Source organism: Anas acuta, chromosome 4 (genome assembly GCF_963932015.1).
Source record: "Anas acuta chromosome 4, bAnaAcu1.1, whole genome shotgun sequence".
In the NCBI taxonomy this organism is placed as follows: Eukaryota; Metazoa; Chordata; class Aves; order Anseriformes; family Anatidae; genus Anas; species Anas acuta.
The window spans coordinates 36,607,146-36,633,973 of NC_088982.1; the positions used below are offsets into that span (position 1 = coordinate 36,607,146).

The 26,828-nt window shown below is 35.0% G+C and overlaps 1 long non-coding RNA gene across 5 annotated transcripts in view; it reads left to right on the forward strand.

Moving 5' to 3' along the window:
• The window catches only part of LOC137855975 (uncharacterized), a 209,626-nt gene that overhangs the window by 143,071 nt on the left and 39,727 nt on the right, over positions 1-26,828 (forward strand). For all 5 annotated transcript variants that reach the window (XR_011096101.1, XR_011096104.1, XR_011096100.1 and 2 more), the window contains one exon: positions 6,293-6,367. This is a non-coding gene — a long non-coding RNA (uncharacterized lncRNA). The remainder of the gene's footprint in view (positions 1-6,292; positions 6,368-26,828) is intronic.

Below are 26,828 nucleotides of genomic sequence, written 5' to 3' on the forward strand. Positions count from 1 at the left end.
CTGTAACTGAAAAGTCTCCAAATGAATTTAAGATTAGAGTCCATCTCAATGTTTTTAGTTTTCTATTGATGCCCTGTAGTTTTTGTTATTTTATGTCTTGGGATTTCTTTAACATTCTCTGCCATGATACCTTTCCTGACAACAATTTTTCATCCTCAGCAATCGACTTCTGTTGATGACCCTGGCCCCTTGTGAATATGGAATTAATAAGCGCATTTACTTTCATTCATACCTCTGCTGTCAGCACATTTTTTGCCATCTCTCTGAAGCTGATCTGTCTTCTTCACATTTTTTTAATGTACTTGGGGAAAAATCTTATCTCAGCTTCTTGCAGAGTTTATGTCCATTTTCCATATTTGACTTATCTTTCCTTTCCTCATTTCAAGTTCTACCTTTATTTCTACCTGTATCATATTATATCTGATGTATACTGTCTTCTTATTCTTGATTGCATTATGCAGGTCTGATTTCATCCAGACTGGGATCCTGTTTCCTCTCCCACAAATTCAGTCAAATGAGATGCAGAAAGACTGAACATTTTATACAGAAATATATATGCACAAACACTTGTTGTGAAAGCACAAAAACTGCTCACCTTCTTCAAACTTATTTCAAACTTTTCCTTTTTTTATTTTATTTTTTTTTTCAAGTTCAAATGTTAACATAACAGCCACTTTTGCTATTTAGTCTCTTTTGTATGGATATTATTATTTCTGAAGTTACTCCAGACTAAGTCAGTAATTTGATTCTTACCACCCTTTCTTCATTAGGAAATCACTTTCTGTTTTCTCAAGTCTAAGATCCGTGTGTTTTGTAGTATAGCTTTATTGTGCATTGATTTATATTACAGTAACTAAAAATCAATTAATGATATAAAGGAAAATTTTATAATCATGTCTCAGTGACTGAGCTGTCAGTATGTGGCATGCAAGTGATCATCTTATTTTGTTATTTAATGTACAAAAAACAGTAATTAATGTTTGGGGAAAATTGCTTCAGTTGATATGATCAATGAGGTGACTTTTTATTTTTATTTTTGACTTCCTGATTTTTGTACCAGTGTATTACCACTGATTTCTGAAGTATCGTTATATGCATATATTGGTCCAAGCGTTATCAAAATATCCATGCAGGACACTGAAGTTCACAGTGAAAAATACCTGTTGGGGTAATATGACATTGAGAAGTAGTTTTTTGGCTGTATGAAGGAAGTGAAAGAATCTCACTATTAAGAGCAGAGCTTTACTTAGCTTGTCTATGAATATCCCATTGTATCTTGAGTGATTTGATTACGCTTCAGATGAGCAACGTGGCATTCTATTGCTGATCAGAACCAAAGTGGCGTTTGTTCAGTGTAGCTATACATATAATCAGTAACATTTTGTCTGCAAGTGGATCTTTGACTCCAAAAATAGCAATATATGGCACTTAGTGGAATACATGCAGATTTTGCTTCTCTTGCGTGGTATCTACATTTCAGCTTTATGTTTGATGCCTAGATTTCTCTGGGAATCTGAAAGGAGGTGCTCTTGTCTGTGGAGCAAACTGATTCTGCTTTATACAATAGTAACATGTTCAGGCTGCACAGGAGAAAAAAATTAAAAAACAAAATCCCACAACATATCCCCTCCCAACCCAGTACTCTTGCTGATCATATTAACAGGTCTTAACACTATGATCTAATCAAGAAGGTTCAACTTTTAAAATCTCATCAGCATTAGCTGAGTCAGCATCATTAAAGATCAACCTAATGAGTAAACCATACTTGATTGTAATGGCTGATATTTATATTTATATGCTCAGAGTGGGGAAAAAAATAGGAGAGTGGAATTTGTTGATACGCTAGTTCTGAACCATAAATCATTCATTTTTCCTCTTGAGTACACTGCATTTTATCACTTAGAAATTAGCATCTTTCTAGTTCTTTTTCCAAACCTCAATGCAGACAAATTAGGTTGCCAATATAACTGTACAGAATTGTTTAACCGAGGAAAGTGTGTATTGATATAAGTGGGTAGAAAAATTTTCAAACATTTTGGGTTTGGGGGCTGACAGAATATTTTGGCTTCCTGCAAGCCTATAGTATTTTATCATTTAACTTAAAGTTGTGCACATTTTTTCAGGTGCACTGTGGCATGGGGCAAATCACAAAACTACATTTGGCTAATACCTGAAAGCACTTGAAAAGATTAAAAATTGCCTTTGAGGTATAGTTATCAGTTCTGTGATTTTGGGGGGAAGAATATTCATTTGATAAATTTCAATTGCAATATTAACCAATAAATAGTATCCTATTTGCCACTCGTTGTAATGCATTTGCAAATGACTTTTTCTAGATAGAACGATGGGAGACAACTTTGTGTGTTTGTAGGTCTGTCTAGTTAAACAGCGAGATTTTACTTTCCAGAAGACTATTAAATCTGTCCATTTTGCTATCCTTCAGCTCTTCTTTAAACCAGAATTTAAGATTTTCATTCATACTTCTGAAGAATATTCTTTCTCCTGTTGTCATGACTGTGTGTGGCAGCATTCAGAGACTACCGTGTGTAATGGTGGAACAAGTATTTTATTTCAGTTTAAACAAAGGTAGTCAAACATTAAGGAAAAATGATCACAAATATTAATGTAATTTATATTTGGTTTGTATGGTATTTGTATGGTATGTCTGGTATTTGGTTTGCCAGGACTAAGAGACCAAGTGTATGCTACGCTTACTGATTTTCATATGTAATGTGCATGTGTTCGTATATCAGTGCTTGTTAAGTATTTTTTATTTTTTTAAATGATTTTTCATACATTTGAAAAGGAGTGCATGCTTTATGGTAAGTCTTCACTTCTTCAAGTAATAGAGCTATCAATAATCAGAGAAGTATAGAAATAAATACTGCCTTATTTTATATATATATATATATGTATATATATATATAAAAATTAGTGAAAACAAATTGCTCATGAATTCTGAGGGAAGGAAAGTCATCATTGAATCTATCCGGCAAAGCATTGAATCCATAAAAAAAAAATCAAAGTTAATTTGGAGTGGTCTTTGAATTATGTGCTAATCAAAGAGGGAAGCACAGGGTGGATAGAAATGACCAATGATCCATCTGTAAGCCTACAGCAAGTCTCTGGCAAGTCCCAGCAGTCTTTTTCCCTTTAGAGGTCAAGGATGCACGTTTTTAATGAGTGGTCTTTCATGATGGTCCAGACATTTTTCTCTGTGTGAAGGGAGAGAGATTTTATGTTTGCAGATATTTAGAGGATTTAGTAATCTATACCTACTCAATGACCTTTTAAATAGGGAAACTGTGACCCTATTGAGATGTTTCTGAGTTTTCAGATCAGCTTTGCAGGTGCCAATATGTTTGTCTTATGGATTTGATAAACTCATTGAGTAGAACGAAAGAGCTGGCACCAAAGATTGCTTTTTCCATCCTTTACTTTTTAGCATCTCCATTTTAAAACAGACAATAAGGGATAAGTATCTAGTTACATAATTTCTTTATAATTTCAAATACATTAGGAATTAAAAGATCTCTGTGACCTTTATTGTATGATATTTACTGAAACTAAATAACAGAATAAAGTAGTACATGACTAATGAAATATAGCACCATTTTTTCATAAAAAGTAAGGTGGTTGAAGGAAGATTAACAAGAAAGTCTGATGGAAAGAATGATATAACAGATTGTTATTTTGCTTTCTGAATTTCATGTAAATGAGTCTCTTCTGGTTAGTCCTTATTTTTGTGATTAAAATCACGGCTGTTTTGTCTTGAGATGGCAAATTCCAATAATATATCATTTTGTACATTTAAATTTCAGACCCAAGTAGAGGAAAATCATTTCATAGTTATTAGCTATTGTAGTAGAGTGTGTTTTTTATTTTTTATTTTTAAAAATTCATTCTCAAATGATGACCAGTGAAAATATCTAAATGACAGAAACATGATTGGTAATAAAGCTATAGTTTGGGGAATAAAATAACATTTTAATATTCTGATTATAAAATTTTGATTTGTAAAAAAATAGCACCTTTTACCATGGACAGCATCTTATTTTCACTGTTACTGCAGGCTAATATGTCTGTATGTAGTCACGCTTATAGCACAATCTTTGGTGATCTTTATGGCCTAAAGAGCATCGAAATCCCTAAATTTCCACTTTCTTATATATTTCTTCATCTAATTCTTCATTCCTGGTTTTGATTCTACCATTAATTTCCACGAGTTTCCTTTGCATTTTACAATAAGATTTGAACTCTTCCTGATCTGCTTATAAATGTCAAAGGTAGTCATTGTATCTAGCTTCTTAAAAGAACAATGTAACAATTGTGACATCTTCACAATTAGAAAAATTATTTGGAAACAATTTAACAAAGATGTATGAAAATTTAAGATGTGGCATTTAGTCCTTTTGCTGATAAAGGCTAGGCAAAAATGGCATTGGATGAAGTGTTAGTTTGCTCTCACCAATTACTTGAAATATTGTACTCCTATTCATATTTAATAGTAACATTTTGATCTGTCTGTGGTCTTATTTTAAGCATTTGATAATCTGTAACAGTTTACCTGCCTTAACCTACCTCTGTTCCCTATACCTGGTACAGGAAAACAGTGTTTCCCACTCTAGTAGATATATTTGCTGATGCATCGTAATTATCACTGCATTGTTACAAATATAAAATACCATCCTTCAAAATATATATAAAGAGACTTCTTGAAAAGGGGCGTTATTTTATTTATTTTTTTAATTCTGAACATAAACAATCAGCTGTAAGATTTCATTCCAAGGGCATTTTTGAGGAAGGATCTTCACCTATAGATGATGATGTTTAGGAATAGTCTTACTTCTGAAACCTTAGACTTGAGCACAGACAATAACAAACCAATTGTGTTACATCCTGCTGAAGGGTGTGTGGTTAGGGAACACTGCAAGCACAAAATTGTCAAGGCAGACATAGAAAATATAACAAACTGGAATTTGTATTGCGAATTTCTGGCTGAAAACTTCAAAGTAACCATGAAGAACACAAATATTTGTAAGGCTGAAATTGGTGAGTGTATGCCTTTATAAATTAGTATTTGATATAAGTGGATTTTTGCTCTTTTCAAAGCGACTATGGTAGGGTTGTCTGCCATGATCAAGACATCTCTAAGATTAAATGCTAAAAACTGAAATGGAATAGCAAGTGAAGGAAAAATATGCTTTGACACACGTAACTAAAATCTAAGTTATTATACTTTTGATGAAAAAGCCTACAATGTAAAATGTGTGTTTGCTTCAGTTTCATTTCACATAAGTTAAATAAAGCTGCAAGGTTCACACTTTCTTTAGATCATTTTATGCTGATGTATCAGTTTTGTAAGGAGTTGTATTCCAGTGGGTACAGGAAATGTTTTACTCAGTCAAAGCTAATAATTGTTCATTCTGACATGGCACTAATGAAAAAGATTCTATTCCAATTACAAATCTATTTCAAAAATAGTATAGCACTAAAGCTCCCCAAACAAAAAAGGTGGAGTGAATTTTGCATAGCAGTTGAAATGTTACATTACAGGTTTACTATGCTCATTTTGTTGACAAATTCAATTTAGTTTGGTGCCAATTAAGTATACCTCAATTAATGCAAAAATAGCTGCAAAATATGTTCTTTGGGTACCCCCTTTAAGTGACAGAAGTAAGTGCTAGCTTTGATCAAATTTTATTCCGACCAGTTATTGAGGAAAACAGAAAAAGATCAAATCTTAAAGGCAATTGGATTGAAAAGTTAGTTGTCCTGTCATTCGTTCTCTTTCTTAATAACTTCCCCTGAGTTTTGCTGCACATGAAGTTTGTTCTTAGGAACAGAAGATAAGTTGATATAAAGACTGGGGAAGTAAGGCCAGTCCTTTTCTGTCACGAGATCTACATAACATATTTAGTTCCACAAGGGTCTACTATATGGATAGCATTCCTTCAAGCCACTGTGCACAGTTTGCCTCCTTTCTTTTGACCTTTCTGCTGAGCTCATGTGCAGTCTATAATTAATCTAGGCCTTAAGAACAATAGCTGACTTTATAGCAAAAACTGTCAAAGGTAGAGTGCTTGATCCATGAATATTTATATTCATATAAGCTTAAGAAATTTGTTAGGTAACACCATCCAGGTGGTGTGAACTACGTCTCATAAGGCCAAGTGCATTAAGGAGAAGCATATGGAGATTTATATATGAATGAGTTGTGCTGCAAACCTGGTGGTGGGGGAGAAAAGTCTAAGATCTTAAAAAGTTTAACAGATGTATTCTAATCCTTCAGGTCTGATCAGATTTCCCCTTTAACGCGGGCACAGGCAGGCACCAATCGCAGAGCTGGCATCTTTGCAAAGGAAAGGTAGGTGTCTTCCTGCTGCAGCTTGTCTATAGTATATATTCAATTTTACAAGTTGTTTGTTTCACCTCTTTTTTTTTGGTGCTGATATGCATGATTTGGTCAGATTACTATGGCAGGCAGAAGATTCCAGACTGAAAGAGTGGACCTTGGACAAATAGGGATGACATGATCCTTTTGAAACAGCTATGATTTATTGGGCTAATTTACCCCCATTGCATCCACATTCTTCCAGTTTCTCCACTTCCTTGCTTCCTGTGTCTGTTCCTGTTGAAACTTTGTAGAACTCCAGAAGTAGCAGCCCAGGGCACATCTTCTTTGAAGCTACTTGCCACCTTAGCATTTCCCTGAAGGAAGAAAAGAAAATTCTTCTGCATCTCTGCAGCAAGTCAGTCATTCAGCTTCTTTGCATTTCCTCATATTTTTGACAGTATGCAGGGTATTACTTAGTATTAATGTCATTGGCAGAGCAATATAAAAACATAGGTGCATTCAGATAGTGAAACAAAAGAAAATAAGCAGGCAAGATTGCTCTTTAATTTAATCTCCCTTGTAAAATATGGGAGAAAAATGATTTATTAGCCACCTTTTAAAATAAAAATCAGCTTAGCAATATATAGGATAAAGTCTTGTTACTGGGTCTTAAATGTATACAGATTTGGATATTCCAAACTGAATCTTCAGTTTGCCTTTGAGAGTTTTTTTTTTTTGTTTTGTTTTGTTTTTTTTTTTTTTTGAGAGCAAAATTACTTGAAGACAGTAAAAGATCACTAAAATGAACAGGAATCTTTCTAATCAAGGTCAGAGAGCAGGAAGTCTGGTGGAGCCTCATTTGCAGGTTTGACAGCTGTAGTATAACAAACAGATTGTCAAGGCATATACAAGCTACTACAGTAGAGGAGAACAGAGGATGTATCTAGTACTGATTACAGAATGGCAAGATGCCTGATAGAAAGAAAAACAAACTAGTCTGCTCAACGGGTATGGAAAAAACAACCAGTGTAGACCACAGGGCAAAAATCAAAGCAGTCACGCAGAGGCACAACTGCTGTATACATTAAAAGAAAAGAAAGTAGAACAAACAGAACAACCTATTCTACAGGAGAATCAGGTTGAGTTGTTGGATAAAGTAAAGATACTTGACCTTATGGAATCACAAAGGGATATTTTTAATGATGGTTTATAGCTCTTAGTGATTAGTTTCTCACCATGAGAAATACATTTCTCAACTAAAGACATCAATTTTATGATGAGTTTAGTTTCAAAAATTTTCAGGGTTCTGATCTCACAATAATGACTTATGTGCTTAAAGGAACACAATTTCCATTAAAAATGTGCAGGTGGCAAGAAACCTGCAAATTAAAATAACATCTTTTTAAAAATATATATATTTTGAACTTTTTTAAGGCAGTATTTTCTTTTTTTTTCTGATGTTGGGTTTGTCCTTTATCCTTTTCTCTCATGTCTTGCTGTATCTTCATATAGAAAATGTTTGATTGCACATTATGTTGTATAAGGGAAATTGATGGCGAAGAAACTGTTCCTAAACAGGTGAACAAAATATGTAGGAAGCCTTATTTATGGTGAATAAGCTTACTTGGGTTAATTTCATCTGGCTTGTTTCTAGCCTAACTATTAACATTCTACTTGCTAATAGTTTCTGTGGTAGTGCAACATTGAAACTGCATACAAGCTTTGTTTTGAAGGAATACAGTAGCTGGCAAGGCAATTATATGCTAAAAATAATGGAAAGATTTCTGGTGTTGAAAAATTCTCAAAATTCTTTTAAATGTCTGTCTGTCCTTCCTCAGGATGGAATGGTATTATCAAAGTTTGTCACAGCTGGAGGAAATCTGCTCCCTAAAAACATGGCAGGATGGGCTCACTAACATATTTGCATTTGTAGAGCCATAAGGTTCATTTTCCACAAACACAGAAGGAGGTTGCATGATGTTTCAATTGGATTTTTCCAGAAAGAGAAAACACAGAATTTGTCCAGTCACTAGAAGAACAGGCTACGTTTTCTTCTCACAATGAAGGAGCCACTAGGGTAGCGTAATTAAATATTAAGGTCCCAGCTGTGAAGTCTTTATCAAAAAATTACATGTAGATAGAGGATTTTTTACTCCCCTCCATGTGACTAAAACCTAAGTGGGATTCAGACAAATGCCTGCAATGAGGCTGGCTACAGTCTGTTCCAAACATGTGCATTGGGACCGGTGCCTTCCAGAACCCACAGCAGGAGCCAAGTCTGGCAGGCGTGGATTGTAGGAAACCATAACTAACTGCTCAGGAGGCTTGCGCTTGGACACTGCAGTAAATACCAAGGCTTTTGGAGGATTGTTTCTGAAGATAGTTCACAGGGCCATTTAATATTATGGAGAATGGTTTTACATTGCTAATGAAGCAATAACTGGGTAAACGGTACCAAAAGATACTTCAGTAGAACAATAAATGCAATGACTTGAAAATCATTGAATTTTTTAGATTATATTTTGGGTGTGGAGAAAAAGGCTATTTGAAAATGTTTCTGAAATACTTGATGTAGCATGTTCTCAGGAGGGTGTCAAGAGTGGTGACAGTAACAATTCTTTAGATTTCATACAAAATATGATGTTAGATTTCATGCAAAAAATTCTTTACTTTCTTGAAAACCAAAGATTTGAAAATATACCAGGAGACTTGAAATTTTGCTCTCTGATGACACCAAGCAGTCATAGACAAAAATAAATAAATACATAATAATAATAATCTGAACCTGTAACAGGAAACACAATTTAAAATGTAATCTTACTTTCTCTCTTTTGGTGTTTTAGAAGGTCTTTTGAGGGTCTGCACCTGCACAAATCTCCCTGTGGGAGAAAAACAACATTGAAATAGAAGTCTTCCTGTATAGTTGTGGAGGCCCTTGGGTTTTCTCTCTGGATAATGCTGGTTATGAAATTGGATAGAGAACACCTATTTCTTGAATGACTTGTTAGGCACTGCCTAACAAGTGGCTGGTGCTGGCACTCATAGTCTGCTTGTCTCAAAGATTCTCTCTCTTCTTCTTTCTTCTTCTTTATTCTTATAATTAGTTTACCCTTATCTTGCAGGGTTAATTCATGCTCACCAACCTATGTTAACAGTAACTGTTAACAAGGCTAACTTCCTTTAATGTCTATGGTTGCTTTAATTGTAAACACAGATTGGCTGAGGTTGGAAGGGACCTCTGAAGGTCATCTGGTCTAACCCCCAACCCATTACAGTACTCACATGTTGATAAACTTTGTGGAAGTAGAGAGGAACAGGAAGACCTTCTTTTGAGTTAAGTCATATCCTGCTTACAGAATTATAAGTGTTTCCATCTGCTTTATTCTTTTTGTTGGTCTATAAGGAGAAGTGATTATCTATATTTGAAAAGTAATGTTTTATTCCAATTTATAAATTAATTTTAATATGGGTTGTTCTACACATTACTCAATTTTGCATATTTCTTTATGCAAATCAGTAGAACTACTGTGTAGTACTTGATACACAGTGGAATTCATCAAATTCTCTTGGCTCAAGAAGGAGAGTAGAAAACCAACCTCATCTGCTGTAGCTCACCAAGTCTAAACTTTGCATGTTAGAAATGAATAAAATTCATTAGAATGAATTATCTGTATTAATGCTGTATTAGATGAGACTACAAGAAGTCAAAGGCAAGGCCAGAAAGAAAGCTCAACAAAGGAAAACAAGTGTTTAGCAGTGAAGCAGGGCAAAGATCAGCAAAACTCAAATCTTGAGAAGTTTTATGACAAATAGGAGAACAGGCTGAAATTTTGAAGTGCCAGTTTCTAGACCCTGCATGGTGTCTGGAACAGGTTTGGGATCAAAAAATAAACTGAGCAGTGAGTAGATGAGAGGGGCAATTCTATAATGTAGTGAAGCAGTCTAAGCTGGGGATAGTCTGCACTGGCAAAGATACTACTTAGACAGTCTGACTTTTCTGAGGAGTTCTTCATTTCTTCTCAGTAGTAGGGATTCTAACTTTTAAACTCAACTTGCTCATCCAGTGTCCTTTCCGTGCTTCAGTAGAATGAATTTGGAGTGCTATCCTGTAATGAAGCTTATAAACATGGAAGGTTGCAAATGAATAGGAGTAACTGTCCTTTCATCTTTCACATGTCGTCATTCTGAAAAATCCATGGCAATTTTGGCAACTCTTCCTTTGAGAAGATACTGGGTCTTGGAGAATTTCAAAATCTTGAAATTGCTAGATTTCACAGGCCTTACTCTTCCTAAAAACATTAACATACAGAATTCAAAAGATTAGCGATAGCTCTGTACATTTTCTATAGAAGATTAAGTTTCAAATAGTTAAATGAGAGGTTAAGGTAAGCATTAATTCCAATTTCATCAATGGCCCCATCCACATTATTTGGTAAACGTCAGTTATCAGTGTGATAACTGAATATGAATATGTATATTGAGTTATATACATATTATGTATATGTTGCAAAACCTGAAGTGTACAGGGTAGAAATCCGGTCATTAAGTTTACATAGCACATAGTTATGTTACTCTAGACTGTGGGCATGGGGAAAAAAAAAAAAAAAGTAGCCTTCCACAAATGCAAAGAAACAATACATTAAGCACATGGAAAACATTGCAAGACCTAGTAAGATAGACTTGATTTCATTAGTTTATATATATATATGCTTATTTCGTAGATTTGTTTCAGATAAGTGGGTTGTAGAGTGTAAAAAGCTGAACAATACCAATTATTTTCTATGAGTTTTGTAATGCTCACGGCAGAAAGAGGCTAAGAAGTATTAAACATCTTTTGAGGTTGATTAAACACAGAAGCAAAGTGGAGGAGATGAGCAAAACCCATTTATTGCAAATATACTATTACAAGTGGCCAGTATTAGATAAAACAAAAAATAAAAATAATTTCTGATCTTTTTGTCTTGGCTACTATTAAAACTGTTTTATTTTTCCCCTTTTTTTTTTTCTTTTTTTTTTTTTTTTTTTTCTTTTTTGCATTTACAGTATTGTGATTTAAGGAGATAAAGATAGATGTTTTAGGGAGCAAGCACTCTGGATACAACTTTTCAAATGGAAGTCAATGATTAAATACTTCACGTGCCACATATATAGATATACCCCCCTTAAAGGGGAATGAAATAGTAACTACTTACTTCAGAACCATAAGCCACAAAAACTCAAGAGATTTCTCCTGGCAAATCTGAGGCAAAGTGACTAGGCTTACTTGGCTCAGTACCAATTTTTTGTTGTTTTCCTTCTTCTGCCTATGTATGCTGAAGGGGAAGGGGACACAGGGAAACACCCTTACTTTTTAAATTCGGTATGATACATTTCTAGGAGACATACGTGATTTACATGATTGTGAGTTAGATGAATATGGAGTATGATCAAGACCCAGGGTTCCAGTCCGTACAATCAACATCAAGGTAAAATATGCAGAGAGCAAGATAAAGGTGTCCATGTTATTTCTGAAAAAATGTTAAGGGTAGAGATAAAGATACTCTGAAGGACAAAGGTAGCATTGGTTTTGCACTGAAAATCTGATGGGTAGGATAGGAAAAAATCACCTTTAGTTATGGGAATATCTCTGTAAAATACTGAGTATTTTACAGAGAGAAGGCAGGTAATAACCCGCCTTCCTTCTTAGCACTGCATGAGCAAAGAATAGTTCTTACTCTACTATGCAGTATCCTTCAAATTGTGCTATGCTCTACTAAGATTTTCTTTAGGTTATGTAAGCCTCTGATAAATACTGAACACTGGGATTTATATTAAAATTCCTTCTTACAAGGATTTTTTTGTCCCATGCTGACAACTTTTCTGAAAAGTGTTCTTTAGCAAACAGCAAAACCTAATCTGAACAGTAAGTGCTGCCATTCATAACTGGTGGCAAACTAGATGTTTAGAAGGAATGGATAATTTAACCCAGTTCATGCATACAGCAAGAATACTAGTTCCTCCTGAGATTTTGTATTTAATTTTTTCTTTGAATTCTGGGTTATATGCTGGTGATGCCCTATCTAGTAAGCCTTTTTTCTTTGGCAAATGGCCACTTGAATTCTTACCTTGAACTTAAGCTATAATGACATTAAGGTATCTTGATTGAAACTGAACTCCCTAAGGCTGACAAGACAGTGATCTGTCTATAAAACTTTATCATATGATATTTTGCTAATATTCCTATAGCCTGCTGTGCCTGAGCACTTACGTATACATCCCTCTCTAAAACAGCCTATTAGAAAAAAGAAAGTGAGATCTATAACTGCGTTTTGTCTTAGATAAATCTGTTTGCAGTACTCCGAGAGCCCTGGTCTTTGGGCTTAGGTTTCAGGAAGGATATTGGTGGTGTTACCTTGTTGGATAGACAAGTCCTTTTTCTGATTCCCATAATAAGGCAGACACCATTTATCAGTTTTTCATTCACTTTCAGGCAGTAGGAACACAATTCAAAAAAATATAATGCAGATATTCTGTTTAGTTAGTATGGAAATAATAGTTTTCAGCTGAATGCAATCAAAATATAAAATGTGGCCCATTGCAATTTACAGTTCAATTTTGTCAGATTATTGTAGCAAAGAAAATATTACATGTTGAACGGGAACATATTCCTACCGGGATAGATTAAAATGATAAAGTAAAATTTACAGAAGGGATTTCTGCTGAAATTGATAAACAGGTTATATTTTCCAGATTTTTATTATTCCTGTATTTACTTTTTAAACAGAATACTCATGTTCCTGCTTCTCTTAACCTTACTGCATAAAGGCTTAGTAACTCTACTAAGATGAAAGTTTCCAGTAAGATATTTACAACATGCCTCTTCTCTGGGGAGGGCAATAAAATCCATTTACTAGTTAGGGTAAGTTTTTTCCTTAGTTTGTGGCTAGTAATGTATTTGGAACTTTGCTTCCCACTTCCCTATTTCAATTTTAGTTTGGATGCTTTTGTTTGATGAAAGTGCAGGTGTTCTCAGGTTGCTCCTGTTCCTCCAGTTCCTGGGGGTGGGAATGTTAATGATGTTCAAGGCTTTCAAAGAAGGGGAGGGAGGTCTGTATGTTGTCTTCAGACTGGCTCACAAAATAACTTGCTTTCTATTGCAAATTATTGTTTTTGTAGCTCAGTCTGAAGTGCTCCATGCTTCATCACTGTAATATCATTTTGGATAAGCTATTGCAAGATTTCCCGTATTTGGCTCTGTTGTGAAAGCCAGTAGTATCCACAAGAGGAAATACTGTTTTGATTGAAAACAATTGCCCACACCAGGAGAGCTGTAACTAAACACTAAGGGAACTGTAAAAAAATTATAGTATAATCTCATGATGCTTGGAAAGGCTTTATCCTTGTCAACTGCTGTTGATAACATAAGAGTGGAACAGCTACTGACTACCTAGCTCAGTAGTTAACTCTGACTTCCGCATTAACTTGAAGAATACTGCACCTGATCTGCTGTTTTGAGAATAGTTTGTGCCTATAATTATTCAAACAAATGAATGCTTGGACATATTAGCTTGTTCAGGTTTATATACGTTTTAAAAAAAATCTGTTTTGGTTCCAGTACTTTTTGGCATATTTATTCGGACTTGGCTTCAGCATATTATCAAGATAATGCTTAATTTTATTTAAATCAATTTGCATTAAAGTTACTGTCAAAAGTAAGCATGAACTTAGGGACAATCATTTTGGCTCATTTGGTGCTGAAGAGGCATAGAATGCCTTTCTAATTCCTTCTGTGTGGAGTTTTTCTATATTTATGTTTTTAGGGAGAAAAAAAAGTATAGAAGTTGAGCTCTTCATTTGTTGCCCCAGAATTGTCAGAAAAATATATTCAGTAGCTCCGTAACTTTCCTGAGATGATTTTGTACTTATTTTTGAAGTTGGAAGAAGAGCAAGTTTGCTCTTTATGTTAACTACACCTAATGCAGGCTTGGGAACTGAAAGGAATGCATTTTGCATGCTTTTGAGTTGTCTCTCTTCCATCTTAAAACCCAGAATGTTAGCTGTCAGAATGTTGTTTGTTAAAACATATGTATACAAGAATAATATCCTAAGCAATAATTTCTTTGCCCAGTGGAACTCTTAGCATTGAATGTGAGAGAGAGAATGTTGGGAATTGTATTTTTTTATTTTTATTTTTTAGTTTTCCGCCATGGTTAAAGGCTGTTTCTTTAAATATGTTTTTGTCAGAATAGTCTGATTAGTCCTCCCCAAGAAATGGACTTTGCAGGGCTCAGTTTAATCCCTAATTGGATATGTGCTCACATTAAAAGGGATACAGTCTGGTGCCATTCAGTATGATGATTATTCACAGACAAATTTATAAGATGCTATCACTGTAATATTTAAGCACCGCATACAAAATTAAAATGTTTATTCTGGAGTAGGAAAGTGGTTGCTATTTCAGATTACAGTCTTATATTAAACCACTAGGAAAAAAATAATGCCAGTGCTCACAGTGTATTAGGACGACAAGAAATATCTATGAATAAAATGTGTACACAAAATGCACTGTTAAATCAGTGTACTGTCTTCTGCCCAAAGACTACTAAACTTGTGCAGAAAAGAGCTTCAGCTCTTCCAGGGTTTTAAAAGGTGAAGAAAAGGATCATGCAATGGTAGAAAAATGGAGCTGGAGAAGACCTAATGAAGTCATATGATCCATACTTTCTCCAAGGGTAGATTCAACTGTACATAAATTTGTTACAAATTTTTATTCTTGGAGACCTGTACTGACAACATTCTCTTCCAGTTCTCAAGCCAACTGCCTCTAAGAACTGAATTCTATTGACGAGATTAAATTTCTTTCCTTTCAGTTTTATTCCTCTCTTCCTTCTCATTACAGATTCTCCTGGATAGATTAGGTGTAGGTATTTACTGGGCAAGTATTCATTTTCATTCCTGCAAATCTGCATGTTTGAAGACCATTACTATATAATCCTACAGTATTAGGTGCCTGAGGCATTGTTTGTAGACATGTCTGGAACTATTTATAGTAGTTTTTTAGAAAGGTAATACAGACGACCTTTCAAAAGGTTACACGAAGTGTATTTTCACATGTATTTTTAGTGTATATAATACTTTCTTCCACATTTTTTTTTAATTTCCTTTCTGTGAGGTCAATAAAGAAGTAATTATAAACAGATTTAATGAAGAAGATCCAAATGTAAAATGACTTTCTAGTATACATGCTGTGTTTTTATTTGTTTTTCTTTTTTTCACTGTAGCTGTGCTGACTGTAGCCACCTGTTTGGTCTGTGACGAAGTTACAGTTTGGTTTCATCCTCCTCCCAATACATTATTCTTTTTTTTCTGAATGTTTATGATTCTCTTTGTGTTTAATTTATGTATCTATTAAGATATTGCATTGGCAATGAGTGACAGCCCAGGCGGCAATCTGTGGATCTTAATCTTTGTTGGAATGATCTTTTAGGTAGATGACTTGCTGTCTTGGAGCATAATGCATAAACTGACTCAACAAGTCAACAAGTTAAGTAGTTCTTGTTAACTGGAAGAGGAAAAAGAGGTAACATTGCAGGAGCAATAAGTTTAGTTACAGGAGAGAGAAATTAAAGAAAGATTTGCCACTTAAAAACTTTATATAGTTGGGAGGATTGGAAGATAAACTTCTCTCTGTGTCAGGCACTGTTCTGTGCTGTTGTACATTTGTTAGAGAAGTGCAAAAAGTCTTCTGCAACCCAGTTTTAATTTAGCTCAATGTGAGTTTCAGTGGAAATTTTACACACCTGTGAGGATGCTGGTAACTGGTTATATGGAATTTAAAATTTTGTGCTTTCCCATGTCTCAAAGTCTACATGCCTTGTAAGGTTTTCTAGTCCTCCTTATCTTTGTCGTGTTTCTTGAAATTCAGAGGGTTTCAGAGTTCTCTGTTATTCCAGACAGTCCCCCTTTTCCTTTTCTGTAGAACGCGGTTGTAAGAAATGCTTGTTAATTCTCTTAAAAATTATAGTTTCCTTTCTGCTTAGAAACCCATACACCTCCATTTGTCCTAAGACTGAAAAGAAATCCAAAATATGTTCCCCCCTTCCAGGATTTTTTGTCCTCATTATTAAACACTACAACTTTTCCATGGCATGGCTCTTGAAAAGAGTACATAACTTAGAAAACATATCAAGCTGTTTGAAAATAAATGAAAAATCCCCTTTATAATCCCAAATAAAATAAAGTAGAATTCATCATTTACATGTTTTATTTGTTTCAATTTATAATTATCCTAGCAAATTGCTGTTTCATTTGTAAGCTTTTCTGACTTCAAATTTTAGCCATTTGATTGAGTCATGCAATTGTGTCCTAATTTAAAAAGATACTTCTGTTGTATATAAAGATTTGGAGGTTGGAGAGGAGGGTTGGTCCCATTTTCAGAAAATGTCTGTTCTGCTTGGTGAGGAGGATTAGTTTGGTGGATGGGCAATATTGGTTTGTAACTGGGCTATTGCCCTAGGGAAAAGAGAACACATATAAACGACATTTACACATTGTTGTTTGTGCATATCAACCTCCTTCTGGAAGGACATTCTCGAGTTTAAACAAGATGATTCCAGAGAAGAGCATACAGTGGTGCAGCTTGAGCAGAAACACTTTGTAGCCTGGGGCTGTCATGACATATGCTTTGTTGGCACAACAGGGAGACTCTGTAACATGCATTCATCAGCGAGTTATGTATTGCATTAGAGACATTTAAGGTTTCTTAACATCAGAGGGAGACAGGTACAGTTTATATATGGATTATGTAGGTAACAACGCAAAAAGAAGAATGATGTGGATAGGATTTAAAGTGAGGGAGGAGAGGGGTGACATAGGATGTGGTTTGAGTCCTGCTGTGTTTTTTTTTTTTGTTTTTTTTTTTTTTAAAAAAAGGCCTTGTTTTGTTTTAATTTAAGAGCAGAGATCAGGGTTTTGATCTGTAAAGATCTGTTTTATACAGAGTATAATGTATCATCAGAACACAGTATGTTTACTAGTTTTAAGTAACAATTGTTGTGCTCTATACTTTTAATCTTATCACACAGCAGTTCTCCAATTGTGGCACTGGCTTCCCTGGGGAGGCTCTCGTCTCTTCAGCATGAGATCCAAGCATGTTCAAGGAATATCGTCAGTATGTCTCCTTTGTTGATTTTTATGAGAATTAGTAAAAATATAACCTCGTAATAAGGATTCAGTCATGAAAAGGAAACGGGAATCCTGAAAAGCTGAGACTTATAACTTTGTGTATTTGAGAAACCTAGTCTTGATATGTTCTTCAGGTTTATGTCCCTAATTATCTGCCTTAGTCCTTGTCTAAGGTTCCTGTTCTTTTCACGTTACTTCTCGCTGTTTACTGTTCTTGAAGTCTTTTGTAGTATTCCAATTAATTTAACTCTTTTGTTACAATAGTTTTTTTTTTTTTTTTTTTTTTTTCAGGCAATCGTGGAAGAAGTTTGATAAATACCTGAAAAAAAAAAAATTAAAGAGCTCTAGTTTCTGGTTTATCTAGAGAGTCCAGTAACGTGTGTGTTATCTTTAGATTATTCACCGCTCAACAGATGTGTGGGAATAGGTGTGAAGTGCACTGAGGTGCTCTTGGAGAGCTTCTCACCAAATTGGCAGTTAGAGTTAAGTAAACATTGGTAACAAAATTGTGTTACAGTCTCTTAAGTGTTCAGATAACTCATAAAGTTGGATGCAGGTAGGCAGGCACGCAACACGCACAGTACAGAGTATATGAAGAAGACTTTTAATACATTTACCAAAAATATTTACCAAATATTTACCAAAAATAATATAGGATCTCTCTCATTGTCTTCTAACTGGATATATTGGGATTTGCATGTCAGTCCATAAAGTAAAGTGACTATCAGTCCATCTGGTAAAGTGACTATGCTCATGAAAATATGGCTGGAGAAATGTATCACTAAAGACTTGCATGAATTTACATTTACTTGTAAATTATTGCCCCCATTTCAAGCATGTATAAGATATATTTGAAGTATTCAAGAGAATAGTGATACTTTTTGTTGAATTAGTAGGTAATATTGAAGGTAGATTACATTTCCAAGAGAAATTGATAATTGATGTTACTTTGGAAAAAATCTTAACTTGCATATACAGAATAAAAAGATTTGTTTTCCTCAACACAAGAAGTTGTCTGTTTACTGCTAGCCATGATTTAAACGAAAGTTCCTCTCTGTTTTCTGAATGCTACATTTCCTGCTCTTGACCTCCTCTATTTGTCTCAAACACAGATAAATAGTTCTAGACTGGGTATTTTTTATGCCAGAACATAGAAGGCTATTGTTCTCATAGGTGTGCTGCCCAGGCTTGTCAGACTAGTCCTCCATTTTGTTAGGGGTCTACTGCTTTGCTACTTAACCTGAATGGAAGAATTGCTTAGGCAGTACTGCATTTCTAACCCAGGCTCTAAGAAGAAAAGAGGTTCTTTAATACCATGTTTGCCCTATAAAATAGAGATATCAATAAAAGGATTGAAATATTACCAAATCGTATTTTATTTCTGGTTTTGACTTTATTTCATGTCAGCTGTCAAGATAAAGCTTTCCTACTGCAGTATGCTGTGGAATGTTTTGCCTTGAGATTTGGAATGAATAACAACAACAACAAAGTTATTCTATAAGTCCATAACCAATGTAGGTAAAGTACCTGTGGTGGCACTTTTTTTTTTTTTTTTTTTTGTATTGTGTGTGTGGAGGTGTTTTTATGTTTTTAGAGATCTCTAGTATAGTACCTGTTCTGGCCTGTGTGGCAGTTTTATTCAGCTGGGCAGCTGGGCTCCACTACCGCAGCTCTCTCAGTTGAAGGGGGAGCAAATATGGTGAAAAGGGCTCAAGGGTTGAGATAGAGACAAGGAGATCACTCAACAATTATCATCATAGGCAAAGCAGACTCAGCATAGGGAGATTTATTAGGTAATAGGTAATTTATTACCTATTACTAATAAGCTAGGGCAGTGAGAAATGAAAAACTAAAACCACCTTTGTCCCCCATTTACCCTCTTCTACATTCTCCCCCAATGAGTGCAGAGAACCAGGAAATGGGCTGCAGCTCAGGCCCAGGGCCTGCTCCTGCGGGGCTCCTCCATGGGCCGCAGCCTCCTCCAGGCCATATCCACCTGCTCCACTGGGGGCTCCTCCATGGGCTGCAGCGTGGAGATCTGCTCCATGTGGGACCCATGGGCTGCAGGGGGACAGCCTGCTCCACCAGAGGCCTCTCCACAGGTCACAGTCACAGGGGAACTGTTGCTGCCTGCTTGGAGAACCTCCTGCTGCACTGCCCCTGGGGCCTGCAGGGCACCACATTTCTCTCACATTTCTCACTCCTCACTCAAGCTGCTGTGGTTTCACATTTTTTTTCTCTTTTTTTTTTTTTTTTTTTTTTTTTTTTTTCCCTTGCTTAAATCTGCCTTTCCCAGAGGCACAAAAAACGTTGCTTCTTGGTTCAGCTCTGGGCAGTGGTGGGTCCCTTTTGGAGCCGAGTGAGACTGGCCCTTATCTAACATGGGGCAGCTTCTGAATTCTTGGCACAGAGGCCACCCATGCAGGCCACCACTACCAAGACCTTGCCACATAAACCCAATACGGTCTGAAAATGTAATCTGTATTCTTTAAAGTATTAACAGAAAAATTCAAACTGTATATTCAATTCATTTCAATGTAGATTGCATGGAACCTTCCATCTTTCTTTAATTTTCCAGTCAGGCTGTATATACTATTTCTGCAAAACAGTACAAAACCAGTGTTTTTGTTTTTTCTTTCTCCATTGCAAAATTAAAACAACAACAACAAAAACGTTATTCAAGCTATAGACTGTTACCTATTTCTCCTCCTCTTTGAAATGGAGCTGCAGAAGTAGTCAGAAATTTTAGCCTGTCTTTCAGACAAACCCTCTTAATCAACAAAAGACATCTTAGAGAAGATTACAGGCAATCAGGGGAATAGGTTTATGAATAGTTTTCATAAGTAAATACATATGTATGTTTATATATTTGCATATATATATACACATAGACATATTCTAAGTGTATCATGTTCCAATTAAAAGTCACCTGGGAGTTTAAGAAGGCAATAAAATGACAGAATCTAGTGATGGTACATTTAGAAAAGGATTGAGAACATTAAAATCTGAACAAAATAAGGAGTGTCATATAATTTAGCAACTCTTTTCTATTAATAAATGTAGTCAGTTATGAAATCTCCCAAGAATTTTTGTTTCTTTTATTCATTCTTGAAGATATATTTACATTCTGTACCTTTTTGAAAGGTTCTTAGACATAATTAGTCATTCAAGTGAGTGTGTTGTTTTCTGTCAAGCAATATGTTTTCTGCCAGTGCCTCCTGCATATTTAACAGCAATGCTGAACTATTAACAGACTAATACTTGTTACATGAAGTGTAGTTCATATTTTCCCCTCAATATTTGGGGATGAAGATGTATGTATTCTCATACAATAATGAGGTGAACTATGCATACATAATGTAGTATATACATTGCATTGCAACTTGAAGTGATTTTGGTTGACAGCAGTAAGGAGATCTGCAGACATTTCTTCATTGGCTTAACTTATTGACCAACTGCGTATACTGTCAGTGAGCTGAAAATTACAACTTCTGCTCCCAAAAGCATCTTAGATCCCCTATTGCTTGAGTTAAAAGACTTTCTTTTGTAGGCTCGATTTACAATTTTGTTTTGCAGGCAGTAAAAGACTCATAAAAGCCTTTTGTGTTTTAGCCACAATAAAAAAGCCGCGTTGGTATCAATGTGGGTTACAAAGGAAATTGAGATTTAGTTTGGGGACTTGTGATTATGTTTTTGAAGAGTAATTACTTGATCTAGTCTATCTGATTACACTGATGAATTTGTACTTTGATATTATGGATGTTAATATCCTTTAGCTCTCTGTGGAAGTGACCTAAAATAATTTTGTCCCTTTTATTGCTATGACTTCATCACATTGTTTGTTCCCTAGAAATTACAACTATCAACCTCAAAGGGACAACTCTGAAAAGAGTGTTTTTTTGCCTGCAGTCAGTCATGGGTTTCAGTGCCAGAGAGATGAGAGTAAGCACAGCTATTGTGGCTTTTAGACAAAAGTGCAAAATGTCTGATACGATTCATCCTTCGTGCAAGCAACAAAGGACAGGAGAGAAGAACATGGAAAGGAAAACAGAAAAACAAAAATTTTAATCTGTGCATGGAAAAAGTGTTTTACTTTGTTTTATTTTCAAAGCATTATCACAGTCACAGGCTGTACTATTTGAACTGAGATAAAATAACAAAACACAGAGCCTACTTATTTAAAATGGATTTTAATTTTCATATCCAATCTCTGTAGTAGAGACCAAAGTTTTGATCAAAATATTTAATATAAGCAGATTAATCCTACGCTTTAATTCCAGTAGGTGTAACCTACATAATGAGGTTTTTTAGTTTCATCTTCTGCTCTGGGCAAAAGAATGCCCACAACCTACTGTCTAAATACCTGCTTATGCAGTAAATCGTTACTTGGTGTATCTTAGTTGACTCAGTGCTGAACTTCTCACCACAAAAGTGAATGTACTATTAACATGTAAATATTATTTTAAGGTGCCAATAGAGATAATGCACGTGCACTTCAGCAAGTCATACCGGCTTATCTTTCTGAGTAATGGAAGCCCGATGAAATGTCAGAACTACAGGAGAAGATTAAAAAAGGTTACAAAAGTTCTCATGTGGCACTGTACCAAACACTTTCTGGTTGCCCAGAGAAGCTGTAGATGCCCCATCCCTGGAAGTGTTCAAGACCAGGTTGGATGGGGCTTTGAGCAACCTGATCTAGTGGGAGGTGTCCCTGCCCGTGGCAGGGGGCTTGGAATTGGATTGTCTTTAAGGTCCCTTCCAACACAAACATTCTGTGATTCTGTGAAGCTAGCAGAGGATATTAAGCAAGCTAGGCTAGCAGAGAATGCAATGGCAATATAGAATGCTTTTACAGTGGTTCCAGTAAGAAAGGCAAAAGGTAAGGAATTCTGTGAAGGATGGATATCAGGGCAAATAAAGTGATATATGAAATGAAAAGAGGGGTAAGTTTCACTGAAGTCAAATAGACATATATTTCTGTTCTGAGTGTGCTCCAAGACATAGAAGCAAATGTTTAATTGCAAATCAGTACCTGTATAATATGGAGACTGGATGCTGATTTATGAATAACTTTTTTTAACTGAATAGACAAAGTATTACCAGCTATGTTAACTGCAAGGGTAGAACCTAGCTATTCTCAGGTATTAAAAGAATATTGATAAAGCAAATTTTTCACTTTTTCCTTAATTACTCTTTATGTAATTTGTAGAACTTGTGGCTCATGAGCAATTTTGAAAATCTCTAAAATTAATTTTTTGTAACATTTAGTGTTCTAAAAATTATTTTAATATTAGTATTTGAAAATATTTTCTACAGTTGTTGCACTATTCAAGTTTTCTGCTGATATAAAGTAGAAAAAAATTATCAAGAGAAAAATATTTCAAACTTTTTGCCTTGTCCTAAAGAGAAGTACTGAAAGTAGAAAGACAGAGTAACAATTGCTGCATTTTAAAGATAAGTAAGATAAATAGAGATCTTAGTTTTATTATTGTTATGTAATCCTCCTTCATACCTCTTGGTTCTCCCATTAATGAATAGGAGAGAAGGAGTTTTCATATTAAGATGTCACTTAAATACAACTGTTTTTTCATGCTTTTTTATTCTCAGATGGCAGAAGTGGCCCATCTCAGAACATATTCACTAGATTCCTTTTGAGGTATTTGAAACAATGAAAAAAATGCTTTGAAACATTCACCAGAGTAGAACTATCTGGGATTGCTGATTTGCGTGTAAGATGTATTCATTGCATTTTTGCAAGGAATTTTACTTTTGAAGAACTATTATTTGTGGTATTGTTCTGGATTACTAAGGATGCCTGTTTAATTTAAAACAAAAAAATACAAGCTTCTCAATACAGAGAGTCAGATTTTGGTACAATTTCTTGATGAAAAAATGTTTTAATTGCCATCCAGTCTCTTTCAATTTAATAATTTTGTTGGCACAGTGAAGGCAATTGATGAGTAAGTTCTTGCTCTGGGCTGTAGATCTATTCAAAATGTAGGGTGGGTTCTGTAGCACTTCCTAAAATAATACTTTTCTGTGATATTTTGCCTTTTTTTTAAATGTTGCCTCTTTTCAAAAAATTCCTAAGTCTCCAGGAGATTAGTATTTGAGTTCTGAGAGGGTACATTTGAGATCCAAATGTACCATCTGCCAGTATGACTGAATGTGTATAACACGGGAAATGCTGTGAGACTGCCTTTCTTTCAGTAGAACCCACTTAAAGATCTATGCCTCAAGGCTATCATTGCTAATTTAATACTACTCAGATTTTGTGATCTAGAAATTAAGCTAGAATTCTTGTAAAGGACAGATCTCACTGTGAGACTTTTTTTTTTTTTTTTTTTTTTCTTTGCTAGAAGAATAAGACCCTTTGTAATGGTATGGTGAAGTAATAAGCAATGTTTGTCCTCTTTTGCTACAGATGTTACAGTATGCTGTATAGCTTTTTAAATTCTTCCTTTTTAAAGTTATTTTTAAACTTTATGAAATATGATCAATGGCATATTCTGAATGAAATGATAGAAGTCCTAAAATGAATCCTGACTTCAAATTTCACCAAAACTCTTCTACATTTCCTATCCCAATATATACTGTTTGCTTGCGTTAAGAGGTCAGATAGTAAACAAAGAGAGTAGTCACTGGAATTGGTAATAATAACATCTTCTTATTCATTTAACTGAAAACTATTATGCAGATCATAACAAAGTAATCTGTAAAAACCATTAACAAAAAAAAAGGCTAAATTCATCAAGTAAATAATTCCTACAACCTGTTGTGACTATGTCCTGTTGTCCTCACACTTTCATTCAGTTTTCTTATCAGTTTTGTTTAAATATGCAGATGTATTTTTAAATAACGAACAACCACAAACAAAAAAATCACCTCACACATATGTAAGATATTAGTCTCACCTTGTGTCAAATAAATTAATATGAAGCACCAACAGAAACCATCACAAGTTCATGTGAATGGTGGCATTATCTGGCTTCCAGGAAGGTTTCCTGCTCATTTCAGCAGAGAAACTGGTGCTGCAGGCAGCAAACACGTATTTCACACGCTCTGTGAAATAAGGGAAATACAAATGCCAGAGGAACAGTACTCAAGCCCACCCTTACCATACTAAGGAATATTTATCACAATTCTGGCTGATGACGTCACAAAACAAAGTCATGGGAAAGTCATTCTGAATCCAAACTACTGCTTATTCTGGGGACTTCTTCCTATTTTTCTGTTTAATGCTGCAACAACAATCTGATTATTCTTCATGTCCCACACCAATTCCTGGTTTACAGACTTTTTATTATTTATTTATTTATTTATTTATTTTTACTGTTTTGGTGATCTAAGCTGTAGCATAGGATACGTTTCAAAAAGGAAAGAACCTCAACCTATTTGTGCTTTACTAAATAATGAGTGGTCTTTTCACCTTAAATTTCAATTGCAAAACCTCACCAGCCTTGTATGGTTTACATGGGTGTGACTTGAAGGCATCATTTGGCACTTAATTGGACTACGTGTTTTGGGAACACATTTCCTGTAATGGACTTAACATGCTTTAAATCCAGTTTCACTGAGATGCCTTTGGGACTTTATGAAGAATAACAGGGATGTCTGAAAGCAAATTTGTTAATGTCTGCGTGCAACTGAGGTGGAATTAAACTGCAAAGCAATTTAAAAGTGCTTGCTATTGTAAAGACTAAAGTTTTTTTTCTTTTTCAGTTTTAAATATTTCGATATGTACACATTTGTTCTCAGCAGTGCAGTAAGTGCAGTAGTGTTTTAATTGCTTTGAATAAAAATATGTGCAATCAAAGTTCAGTTTCAGTGCAGCTGAGATTGAATGCAGCAAAAAGAGGACATTTATAAAGCTCTACCTGCAAGCTTCCATGTAAGCTTCATTCATTGCTAATGCCAGATTTTCTTGATGTTTCCATACATAAGTCAGTTTTTGTTGTTGTTGTTTTTTTTTAATTGGCATTGTCTTGCATAACAGAAATGCATTTTATTTCAACAGAACTTCTTAGTGTGCTGAGCTATTTGGTAGGAAATACAATAGTCCTACAATAATTATTTAACATCTCTCTTGCACTATTGATTAGGAGTTAACTAGGTCAGGCACTATTGTACTAGGTACTGTAAAGCATATAAAGTGTGACAGCCCTTGCTTCAAAGAGCTTATAGTCTGAAAGGCAGCACATGCCAAGTGGATAAAGGAGACGAGGAATGAGAGGAGACAGAGGTGTGTATGTGTGTGGGGGGGGGGAGGAGGAAAAGAAAAAAAAAAAAAAAAACAATAAAAAACTGTGTGAAATTCATATCTCTTTAAAGAAAGTTCTCAAAACATTAAAAAAAGAGTTTCACCCACATGTTCTAAGGGTAGAGAGGACCATTTTATTGTCTGGTCTAACCCCTTATTTAAAATGTGCCATAGAATTTTCTTTCATAATTCCTGCATTAAGTCCATGATGCCTGGCCCTGCAGGAGTGTTTATTTTAAAAAAGTATAAAAGAACTTAAACTCTCCCATCAATTTCCGATTCATCACAGCTGCTCATCTGGCTAGACTTTTTAATCTCAATGTTCATTCCTATTGTGACAGTAAGTCAGTCAGAGATATGATATACACAAGCGGGTACTAATGAATGCTGTGATAACTTAAAATGCTCTTGAGGATGAGTTATGAATTAATTCTTCTGTTTTCAATATAGAACTTTGCATTAAAGAAAATTCTTGACTGAAAAATCAATTACAGAAGAAGTCAAATATTATAGAAGTTCTCTGTCTGTTTGCGAAATTGGTTTGGATTTGAGATCTCAGTTCAGCTCATGTAACTTCCTTTCTCATGAGTTTTTGTTTGTTTGCCATGGAAAATCCATGCTAGGCAGATTTTAATAAAAAGCCTGTGCTGGCCAGGGAAAAGGCAAATTTGTCATAATGGTATAGTTAGACCTGATTTAGCTAGTGCTGATGCCAAAGCTGATACATATAAGGGAAATATATGTTCCACAGTGGTCATTATAAAAGCATTATTCTCAGAGCAGTGGAAGTGAGGGTAGGCTACCCGATCATTTTTTGTTCCATCTGAAACATAAACAGTAATGCCCTGAGGAATATTGTAGTCTGAAGTCTGTATGTGATTCTGCTCCCTTGCCAACTTCTTTACGGGTTTTACTGCCATTTTTCCCTCTTGACAGTGTTTGTGAATTCCTGCAAAGGATAAAAGAAAATTGTAGATTTAGAAAAAAAGAAAAAAAAAAATCAATATGTTTACTATCAGAAAATGCCTGTCACAAAATTGACAGAAAACTTTTGGAATGATTTATATC